Here is a 12,426-nt window from a genome sequence, read left to right as displayed (position 1 = left end):
AGATCGACTCAATAAACCGCAGATAAATCACAGAAGCGCTCTATAGAGCCGGGCTTTTTAAATGCTTTTATACTCTGCTACATGTTGCCAGCAACTTCGTGCACGGAAAACGAGACAAATCTGCACTTTTTTGATGTAGAAGTAGTATTTGATAAGATAAATATGTCTCTAATGTCTAGGAGCAGCGATCTCTAGGGAATTTGTCAGTGGCCCGAGTGAAGTTACACCATTTAGAAATTCACGCATACCCCCCAAAACAGTGCAGTTATAGTGCAAGGCGTGAATTTTTCTCTACTTTTTAAGAGCCTGCTTCCAAAAATATCAAAGCACGCTATCCTGCACACCCCGCTATCCTCCAATCGTGATAATATAATGATTCCATGAACTGTGCCCGCGAGGTTTGTACTTTGCGCTGCAGCTAATAGTGAACAATATCGCGTAACAACGGTTCCCGAATTATAGCACGAAAGTAAAGGTCGTAAGTCCCAAAACTGTTTTTGATGATTACTTAAATACAATACTAATATTTTCTTTATCCATTATTTTATAAAGTGTGTGATTGTAGTAGTGCAAGTTATTTAATGATAGTAACTCAATGAGTGTAACAGATATTTGTTGAACAGCCCAGAAAGATTCATAATTTCGAAAAATATAACTATCGAGTCGAAATAAGTGAATCGTGTTTTCCCTTAGACAAATATCAAATAAATATACAATGATTAAATAAATCTCAATTTCATTTAAGTCAATCGTCTTCCGGGATCTTAATACTTATTAGAAAACACATCAAAATTTGGCAGCCCGCTCTTAATCGCTAATTTTGAAGAACATTATTTTTTAACACTAATAATTTTAGTTGCGGCCAGCGACACCAAGACCAAAACGTGTAGTAGTCCTCCAGAAGTAAGGCTCTTGATTAATGACCAGTAGTACTCACTGGCCTATAGCCTGATTACTACTACTGAACCGAATTTTAACAATTTCGTACACATAGTATACAGTAGCTTAAGGTAAAAAAACCGCAAACAATTCCATCCAAGTATCATTTCGCATGTGGCTGATAAGTGATAACGGAGGCTAAATTTTGAGTGACGCATACACACGTTTTGCGTTTTCGATTTTCTAATACGGAATTCCGATTTGGAATGTGAGTTTAGCGCACACGTTCATTTTTCTTCACTCACGAACGCGCAGGCTTTCACTCGAAACGTACGTGTGGAATTCGTTTGTGTTCGTGTGACAATCTACGACGAACATCGTAAAAAACTACATCGTAGAAACTCACAATTAATTTTAACGTGAGTTTCTACGACGCGACGTCGTACCGTATATCGTGGCACGTCACGATGTCGCGTCGTAGTTTTTTACGATTCTCGTCGTGGATTCCCGAGACTCGACGTCGCATCGTGAAACGACGCCGCGTCGTGGTCGAAAACACGACGTCGTATCGTGTTTTTGTGTCCCGGCCCTTAAGGTAGCGTTTTTAAATAATGCGTCGTATTCTCCGCTGTTACTTCATACATTTCCGTGTCAACGCCGACTGTCAGCGCGACATTAAAATAGCCTCACTCTGTGATTTAAATATAAATAATAATCAACGTAAATAAATGAAGTATCAAACGTAACACGACTCTCGATCGACGTCCCGATGAATTTCGGTTTACGTTCGGCGGGGTCTTTGTGGCTCTACTTTCAGCTACACAATGGGGACAAAAGTTATTCAACGACAATGCGAGCACCAAATACCGATCGCCAGCCCCCACTCCCCCCAACCCCCATTCGAGGTGTCTAACCATTGTTTATTTTAATACAGTTCTTTTATATATTGTTATCGAAAAAATAATTAATAAGCTAAGTTCTGATCACTGTGGACAAATAGCTTCTTTTAATATGAAATGTGACAGTGACGCGAAGAAAAATCTTGTGTTTATTCCTGTGACCACAAAACGTATTGAGCAATTTAGAAGTAAATTAAATTCAAATATCCATTTATTGGATAGGTCACATAGCTCTGATGAAGCTTTTAATAAATTATTTAAGGTGATAAGAACTCAATTTAATTCAATATTTACTTCTAAAACAGTTAGAAACAGTAATAAAAAAACTAAATTTATTGAATGGGCAACAAAGGGGATTAAAATTAGTAGAAAAAGATTATATGAACTATATGATGAAAGGTGTAATAACAATAGTGAAGTATTTAAAGCATATGTTAAAAACTACTCAAAAACCTTTAGAAAAGTTTGCAAAGCTGCTAAAGCCCTGTACATAAAAAACAAAATTAAACACTCTCAAAATAAAATAAAAACAACATGGCAGGTTATAGCTGGTGAGACTGGAAATGTATCCTGTCGCAGCTCTGATTTTGAACTATACTTTGAAAATAAAAAGATTACTAATGATCAAGAAGTTGCGACGGTCTTTGAAAAGTTTTTTGCTGACATTCCGGTCTCAACGACTAAAAATTTAAATTCTTCACCTGAAGCTGCCGAAAAGCTACTCAGAGACAATGTAAAGGAGTGTGATGTCAATTTTAAGTTTAGAGAAATTAACCCCAGAGATATTATTGATACCTTTAAATTGTTGAATATTAAAAATACTGCAGATCTCTGGGGCATGTCTACAAAAATTATTAAATCAATAATTGATATCGTAGCTCCTCATCTAGCAATGATTTTTAATAACTGCATAAAAAATGGTGTTTTTCCTGACTTGATGAAGCATAGCAAGATTGTTCCTTTATTTAAAGCCGGGACTAAATCGGATCCCACTAATTTCAGGCCTATATCGATTCTACCGACCTTTAGTAAAATATTTGAAAAAATTATTTTAAAACAATTACTAGTGCATTTTAATTCAAATAATTTGCTGCACGATAACCAATACGGATTTACTAAGGGTCGATCCACAACGGATGCTGGTATAGGACTTCTTTGTAGTATTTTTGAAGCTTGGGAGGAGTCGCAGGATGCCTTAGGTGTGTTTTGCGATCTCTCCAAAGCCTTCGATTGTGTTGAGCATGCTACATTGATCAGGAAACTGCGCCACTACGGCATAAAGGACTCTGCTCTCAGCCTTTTGACTTCTTACCTTAAAAATAGGACTCAAAGGGTTGAGGTAAATAGTAAAAGGTCCAATGGAACCAAAATAGAATTAGGTGTCCCACAGGGATCTATCTTAGGCCCATTTCTTTTTCTCATCTATATAAATGACTTACCTTATCTAGTAAAGGATAATAATAATGAGATAGTGCTTTTTGCTGATGACACTTCACTTATTTTTAAAGTGAAGCGACAACAGTCGAACTACGACGAGGTAAACAGTGCTCTCTCAAAAATAGTACATTGGTTTAATGTTAATAACTTACTTTTAAATTCTAGTAAAACTAAATGTATAAAGTTTACTTTGCCCAATGTTAGGCAAGTCCAAACCAATGTGCTATTAAATGATGAGAAGATGAATTTGGTAGATAACACTGTATTCCTAGGTATTACACTTGATAGTAAATTACAGTGGGGTCCTCACATTGCTAATCTAGCAGGTAGGCTCAGTTCTGCAGCATATGCAGTCAGAAAAATTAGAGAAATTTCTGACGAAGACACGGCACGATTAGTATATTTTAGTTATTTTCATAGTAGGATGTCATATGGAATCCTTTTATGGGGAAACGCTGCCGACATTAATACAATATTTGTGCTGCAGAAGCGAGCCATACGTTCTATTTATAAAATGTCTGCTTTAGAATCTCTGAGAGATAAATTTAAAGAAATTGGTATTCTAACTGTTGCTTCTCAATACATTTTGGATAATGTAATATATGTTAGAAAAAATATAAATAAATTTAAAGTTAAAAGTGACATTCACTGTAGAAATACTAGAAATAAGCACAAGCTGGACATGCCAGTGATCAGACTTAGTAAAGTCAGTAAATCTTTTAAAGGTCAATGTATACGCCTTTACAATAAAATCCCAGAAAACGTTCAAAATCTTTCCATTAATAAATTTAAAAAAGTAGTCAAAGAGCGTTTGTGTGCCAAAGCTTATTATAAGGTCAATGATTTCATAGAAGATGGCACATCTTGGGAGTAGGATGGCTTCTTGCAAGGCTACTTCTACATTATTATATTATGACTTACAATTATGTATGTTGACATTGTATATAATATTAAGTTACAAAATTGTAAACTTTATTTTAAAAGAATAATTTTTCTCTCACTTTTTTGGTAAAAAGTGGAACCCGTGCGAGTTTCTTACGCCGGTTCTTCTCGCCGGGGTAGTTCCCGAACCGGTGGTAGGCATCAGGTAGACATTCTGAAAAAATTTGATTCAAATTTACTCAGAAATAAAACATTTTTTATTTTATTATTTTTATTCTATTATCGACAAATTGGATGAATAAGGTACATTATTATCTTTAAATGATTCTAGATATTTAAAAAGTATGTCTGAAGTAAATTATTGCTAAATGAGGACAAATGCATGAACACTATTCAAAATTAGGAGCCATTCTATACACTGTCACTGCTTATGACAAGGATAACGTGGGAGAGCCATGCTTCGGCATGAATGGGCCGGCTCGACCGGATAAATACATCGTTCTCACAGAAAACCCGCGTGAAACAGCGCTTCCGCTGTGTTTCGCCGAATGAGTGAGTTTACCGGAGGACCAATCCCCTACCCTTTCCTACCCTCCCCTATTACCCTCCCTTCCCTACCCTCCCCTATTACCCTATTCCCTCTTAAAAGGCCGGCAACGCACATGCAGCTCTTCTGATGCTGCGAGTGTCCATGGGCGACGGAAGTTGCTTTCCATCAGGTGACCCGTTTGCTCGTTTGGCCCCTTATTTCATAAAAAAAAATAACCTAAACTCCATAGAGATTAACTGTTTAATAAATTGTTTGTTGATGCTACGACGTAGCACTATCATTGCTACGCAAACTACTCATAATATCGTTTACATTACATACATTTAGGGTTGCCACCCGTACTTTATTATAAAGTATTGTACGTTATTTCAGGCAATTGTACTTTGTACTTTACGAAAGTAATAAAGTACGCAAGAATAATTTACTTATTTCAAACTAGATGACCCGATGAACGTCTTATCACCTATCTCCCAACATAAACCCTCCCTGGGCTTCTACGAATGTTTCAAGACCAAAATAAGCCAAAGCCGTTCAGCCGTTCTATAGTTTTAAAGAAATTAAGAAAGTACAGGATTCGTTTTTATTTATACTTGCAGATAATTTTATAAATTGTACTTTAGTTTTATACTGTGTACGGTTTTTTTCTCACCTAAAGTAGCCGATGATTATTTGCAAAAAAAAAGGTGGCAACCCTACATACATTACAATTAACATTATACAAAACAGTAAAACCACGTTCCATACAATAGATATATTGTAACATACGGAATTCGTATTGTACAAACAACATAACTTCCCTATAGATTTACAGTTCCAAACAAAAGTATCAAAGAGATGATATCACGCTTAACAATATTTCGTCAGGTGCTATTCAGACGGCAGCTCCGTTACAAAAAGCCGAACGCGCGTACAAAAGCAAAGAATGAATGGGAGTTCCCCCCCTCCCCGTTCAATGGGAGAAAAGAGAATGTGTTACGTAAGTGTGTTTTGTACGGAAGGACTACTTGTATCATTTCGAGATTTCAAATTTCAATATTTTCGAGCGCATTTTCTAAGAAACGGGCACTTGAAGTACATTTTTCATAAAATTATATTGTAAGTCACATTTTTCTTCCAATTTTAATTAATTAATATTACGTTTTAATTTAAAGTTTCACTTAAAGTGAAACTTGGTGATAGATATTCTATGAATTTTATTTAAGTGTTTTCACAATACTCACTACCTTATAGCCTTTGAGGCTAACATAACGTTCTATTACATTCTCAAATAAGCATGACTAATGAGTTCTTAACAAATAGGTTCTTTTAGTCCCCATACAAAGGTCGCTGGCGGTTTCACGAGCAACTTTGAGTGTGACCCCACAAAGCCAGGAACGTCATTTAAATGCACACGTTTCATTGGCTCTGAATGCTTCAGGGAAGTAGAAAAAGAACGGGCCAATTACGACGCTTTTTGAGGCGACGCAGCCTCTCGAAGTCCCGGGTGTAACTGTGTGGGGATCCCCGTTTCTTTGCGATCTTTCATATTTTCTCTATTATGATTTCAAAACTTTTCGAATGCTCACCGACGCGACGATTGAGGATCCTCAATGATGACCAAATTATAATTAGGTATTAAAGATTTCGTAGATAAATGTAACTTTTAATTTTATAATCCCTGATTTTAGTTTACGTTTGTTTATCAATTACGATGAAATTGTAAAGCAGGCGCCTCTCCATATTATCGGAAAAGAAATCGAACATTAAACCATATATTTTAATCTATAACAAAAGTCTGCTGTTTATTTCCATATTTTCTATAATAAAAATGCACTAATGAATTCGAAATAGGGAATGAAAAGGCGTCATATTCATACACCGTAAAAGGGGATTAAACAATTTTTCTTAAACCTAAAGCTACACGAGTTCTTTTAAAATTTCGAGCAAAAGAGCTCGCAATCCATTGGCCAAGCAACGAGCGGCGCAAAGCTTTCGCGGTTACCTTCCCGTCTCTGTGCCTTTGAGAGGGAATCTTTTATTGAAAACCAAGAAATTATTTCTCGAAATTGTAGCTGCGGATTATTTTGATGCGGTTTCATATATTTCTTTCATATTAAGTAATGTGTAGAGTAAGGTAATATTCTTGTTAAGTTACAAAATTAATAAAATATATGGAATCCAACCTACCTAATAAGCTTCTGATGAAATTAAAAGCTACCTTCTTCCTACTTGGATGTCGAAGACGTCAGAGATAGATGGTCGCTGTTAAGCATCACCCACAAAATGTTTTGTTGTTAAATTTTGAATGCAGTCTTATTCTAAATCATCTAAAGTATATTACTACATTCATCAAATATCATAACTCAACACGTAATTTTTTTGTGGGTTGGTACACGAATGCTTAACAGATAAGAATACCAAAATTAAAGCGTTCTAAAGAACATGGTACAACATATAAGTACTACGTACGTAGTACTTATTAGCTCAGTGGGTTCAACAAACTCTACTGTCTATTTCATAATTTAGTAGTGAGGAATGAGAATATTGAGTAGCCACAGACCAATGACTATTGAGTTCATTTTAAATTATTTCTTCTTCCTTTTTATTTTAAGAAAAAATCTTTATTTAAAATGAATTGTTGGTGGAATGCTCATTGAGCCTGATCAATGCTCTACCAACTGACAGCGCGCGGTGTCGCGTCACGTGTGGCGCGGATCCGGTTGGAATAGGTCAGCACCTCGCCGGACGCGCGGGCGTCTCCGGCCTCGCCGCCGGCCGTCCGTCAATGGCCGCCATAAATCCCGTATCGGGCGGACACAACAAAGCGCGTTTTGTCTTGCAAATGAAAACGCGCACATTTCGCGGCATTGTGCGCGGCCGTTTCGGCGCTCGCCATTATTAACGGCGTACATGAAAGACAAAAGGTTCGTCTGCAGCGCTGAGGCTGGCCTAGATAGCGGATTATTGTACTAACACAATAGAAGCGTTAATTCCCCGACTCTACCATTATTTTGTTGTTCCCGAGTTTATCGCGTCAATCGATTCGGCCGCGATCGGCTTTTGTTTTGACCGCTCCGCCCGCGCCGAATGATGCATTTATTGAGTGACAAAAGCGAGTAAATAATAAATTGTGGACCATTTAAAACGTCGCTCGTCCGATACGTAAAAATATGGTTCATTAAACTCGTATTTATGGGTGGCATAGCGAGCTAATCGATGAGCGGTCACAGCCGTCGATGGTCTTTCACATGCTTCACTGCTAAAGTTAGTTCCAGAAATGCAGAGATTACTTTACCTTTATAAGCTTGACTCTTCCGAGGTCCTCCCGTGTGTTACGCATACCGGTCAGCCGGTAAGACGCAATTGACGTAGTTGTTTCATAATATAGTCATAGAGTGTATAGCAAGTGCAGTGCTTACTTCCCGTCTGTTTTCCGTATTAGACTCGATATCATTCCGATTGAGAAGGTATTTCTCTTGGTTCAGTAGCCATAGTTCGCAGCTCTACATTGCTTTATTTCAAACTAAAATCTTGTTGAAAAATATGTTGCGAATTTTTTGAACTAAGATTAATTAATATCAAATATACTTAGTATTTATTTATACATGAATTTGTACCGAAAATATGTTACGGCTAAATCCATCCGGTCCGAAAATCAGCTCTTCTTCGAAACATTCATAGGAAACCGCTAGTATTTAGAACTTTTATATGCAATCTTAATTTTTAAATGCAATCTGTATTTTAATACAAACTTAAGTGCAGCGTTTTGTAAAGTAACTTAACAAAACGGTGACATATTATTTAATATCTACTGCCAATTTTCGGCCGGTGAAAAGCTACAAAAAAGGACTTACCATTTCATTACTGCATCGGCATCACCATCCAATAGCAATCACATCACACTCATCACAAAACAATTAATCACATCACTCACACATCCAAGGAAAAGTTGGCGGGAGGACGGAAAAGTTGCGGCGGGATTTGCCGCGCGACGCCATGTTGCGGGCGCCCGCCGCGGGAAACTGTCGCCGACTGACAGCCGGGATATTTCCGCGCCGAATCCTTGCGCACGCGGGGGCGGACATCATACGGATTTGCAAGAAGTTTTCCGAATATATATACGGAAAATGATTCGGTGTAAACTTTGTGTTTTTCATGTAATATCATTGGGTGTAAATTTTAAATTACACTTGTGCTGGTTTATGTGAGGGTTGTAAGAAAGTTAGCCAGATCTGTTTCAAATAAAATGCATGTACCTATAAATAAAATGTACCTATTTATGTTTATAAAAGTAAAAATTGTTTTGTTAAATTTTTAGTACTTACTTACTTACAGTTTACCAAAATTTTATATGGGAATTTTTGTACTTACTGAACAATTTAATGACATTAATTAAAAACTGGCAAAAGAAAAACAGTAAATAAAAATATTAAAAGTATCCCCACTTTTCCGATCCTAAATTTCACGCTTTCATTTTCATTCATTTTCATTTTTCCAAACGATTTTGTTACCTACTAGAAAGATAATATAAGTACAAAGATAAGATGAAGCATGATACATCATACTCGTAATATCATAAAGATATAGCGAATAATAAAACTAGAATTAAATCGCTTAAACTCATATTATATGAAAATACCTAAAAGCGTTCCCGGCAGTTTTCAAAAGAAAAGACAGTAGAAGCTGATATAATGTACGCTGGTAATATGTCGGATGACAATGGTGCGAATGCGGCACAAAGCGAGTATTGTGTGAGCACAATACACCTTGCATGTACAAACAACTAATTTACTTTTGTATTCAATAAAAAATTGACGCACCATTAACAATCCCATACAATTCTAATAGGACTCCACTATAGCCCGTATGTAAATTCTATTGGATACAATACGTTTTGATTTCTATGTTTTTTGTTGTTTCATGAAAGGTTTTTAGGGATTGTTTGTTTGGTGGAAATTAAACTGGAAATATTGGAAAGAGAATTATGTATTATAAACGCCTGATCGGGCACAAAAATAATGGTCATAAATTGGTCCTTAAACGCAAAAATTTCACAGTGAACTCTCTATACTAAAAGGACACATACATACCCTGAAGTATTATCACTAGTTTTGTTACACCTTGTATACTAAGAGTCAGTTCACATCGCAACGTGACGAGGCGATGCTTTTTGAAATGTGCAATTTGAAACTGAAAGCTATCTACTACGTAAGAACATACGTAGGAACATAGTACACATTATTGTTAGGTCTCACGATTTCGAGCTTTATTCCAATTTTGAAAATCTTGCTCAGTCGGAAAATCATCGCTTTGTCTCGTCACGTTGCAATGAGATCTAACCCTAAAGGATTTCCTTTTAAGCTCCATTGTCGCTAAATGTACCTAAGTGAAAATATATAAAGTGTTGAAAATAAAAGTTTCGCAGTCCACCATTGTGCGGAGGACCGCCTTCTAGTCCAAACAGTGCTTCTATTGTGTCTGCATTACCTAGCCCTCTTTTCGTCTTTTGTATTCGTCTCCTCAATTGAAGTGAGACCTTCCCAATGACGCTTTATGGCTTTGAAGTATGCAAGATATACTTACGCTACGTTCGATTCTTGAAATACGATTTTGACTTGACGACGAAAATCCTTTAAAGGTTATAAGAATAATAAGAATAAGAACATTTTTATTTTGTCACCACACAACACATGTAAATCAAACAATAATTCAGAAGCATTAATTTCTACAATACATACATTGTGTGATGTCAAAATTAGCGCAGGCTCAGCTATACGCAGCAAGCTAGCTCGCTGCACTGGTATTCTGCCAGGGCCAATAGGTTGCTTTCAAATTTTCTATTGTGTTACAGGTGGGCAGTCAGGGAAAGATTATAATGTAGCCTGTACTATAGGATATCATTTAATACACAACACACAGACCTTACTAAAAGAAGTCGATTAAAACTTTAAAATAATAGGGAAGATGCATATAAAATACTTTTTTTTTTATGAAATAAGGGGGCAAACGTTTGCTCGTTTGCCCCCTTATTTCATAAAAAAAAAGTCACCTGATGAAAAGCAACTTCCGTCGCCCATGGACACTCGCAGCATCAAAAGAGCTGCAGGTGCGTTGCCGGCCTTTTAAGAGGGAATAGGGTAATAGGGGAGGGTAGGGATGGGAAGGGAAGGGAATAGGGGAGGGTAGGGAAGGGAATAGGTTAGGGGATTGGGCGGTAAACTCACTCACTCGGCGAAACACAGCGCAAGCGCTGTTTCACGCCGGTTTTCTGTGAGAGCGTGGTATTTCTCCGGTCGAGCCGGCCCATTCGTGCAGAAGCATGGCTCTCCCACGTATAAAACTTACCAATTGTTTTGCGACTACGATATAAAAAGAACATTAAAGAGAACACTTTTATTCACCTCAATCAATATTGATTTTTATTTTTTAATAAAAACGCGAATTAAAAAAATCGGTAAGTGCGAGTTAGCGCACGAAGGGTTTCGCACCGTTGAAGAGCAAAAATAGGTTAAAAATTGTGTATATTGTATGGGGTCCCCCTTAAATAAATATTTATTTTTAGTACTTATTAGGTATGACGAAAAATTTTTTTTCTTCTTGGTAAGTGAAGGATCATTCAAAAATAGGAATATCGGTGAAAAAATTACTTTGATAGCTTAAAAACTCTCCAAGATATCCATACACACTTAGGTAGTTTTCGATAGCTATGTTAAATATTGCGTTTATGAAAGTGGTTTCTTAAGAAAAAATTTTTATAAATTGCATAACTTATCGAATGGTATACAAAAATTAAGGCATTTTATAAAAAAAATCGACTTGACCAATTTTGAAGGCTCATAGCAAAAAAAATACATAAGTTATGAAGCTGTGGAAATACTTATATTTTATCGCTATGCCTTTATTTTAATGCTGAATTTAAAAGGAAAATAATCACGGCTAAGAAGACTTCATAAGTAATTGAGTAATAGTCCATCAACTAAAAAAAATATATTCGGTGAAACAAAAGGAACTTTTCGTTCAAATTCCTTTGAATGTTACTGAGATGATGTTGTTAGTAGTGTAAAACACGTTATAAATGTGGATTCATTGACCATACATTTACCATACATAATTATCAAAAACTAGCGGTACTACGAAACCCTATATTGCGATGGCCCCATGGGCGTACCGAGGGGGGGGCAGAGGGGCAGCTGCCCCCCCCCTGGATCATGTTGACGTCCCTGCTAAATATATTATCCAGTACTTTCATCTATAAAAATAACGAATTTTTGCCATTTGTTTGCAATACAACTAAAAATTATTAATATTTTATTCTTTATAAGCACTTAGCTTATAAAAAACCTGATTTGCCCCCCCCCTCTGGCCCAGAATCTGCATAATTTGCCCCCCCCCCCCCCCCCAAAAAAAGACTTCTATTTAAAGTGATGTAGACATGCCATACGCCACCAAATGTTCCGCTGTTCCAATAGAGCTAATTCACACCAGTGCAGGCAGTGTTCACTGGCACGCTGTACGCGACGGTCCACAGTGTATTTTTTGTCCAAAAAATTGGCCATGCCGTTTTTATTACTTAATTTTATAGGATTTATGATTATAAATGCAGGACGAGAACAGCCGACTGCCCATTTCATATAGAAGAATGCAAATTAGTACTTGAAAAAAAATTCTATGGTTTCCAGAAAAAATATAGAAATAGTTATAGCTCAAAAGTTTGATATTCTTTTAAGATTTTATTAATTGATCTAAATAGTGTCTTAAAAGCCCTACGATAACGAAAAACATCCAGGCTTTATTTGTTAA

Source organism: Aricia agestis, chromosome 1, assembly GCF_905147365.1.
Source record: "Aricia agestis chromosome 1, ilAriAges1.1, whole genome shotgun sequence".
NCBI classification, from domain to species: Eukaryota; Metazoa; Arthropoda; class Insecta; order Lepidoptera; family Lycaenidae; genus Aricia; species Aricia agestis.
This window is presented reverse-complemented; position numbering follows the sequence as displayed.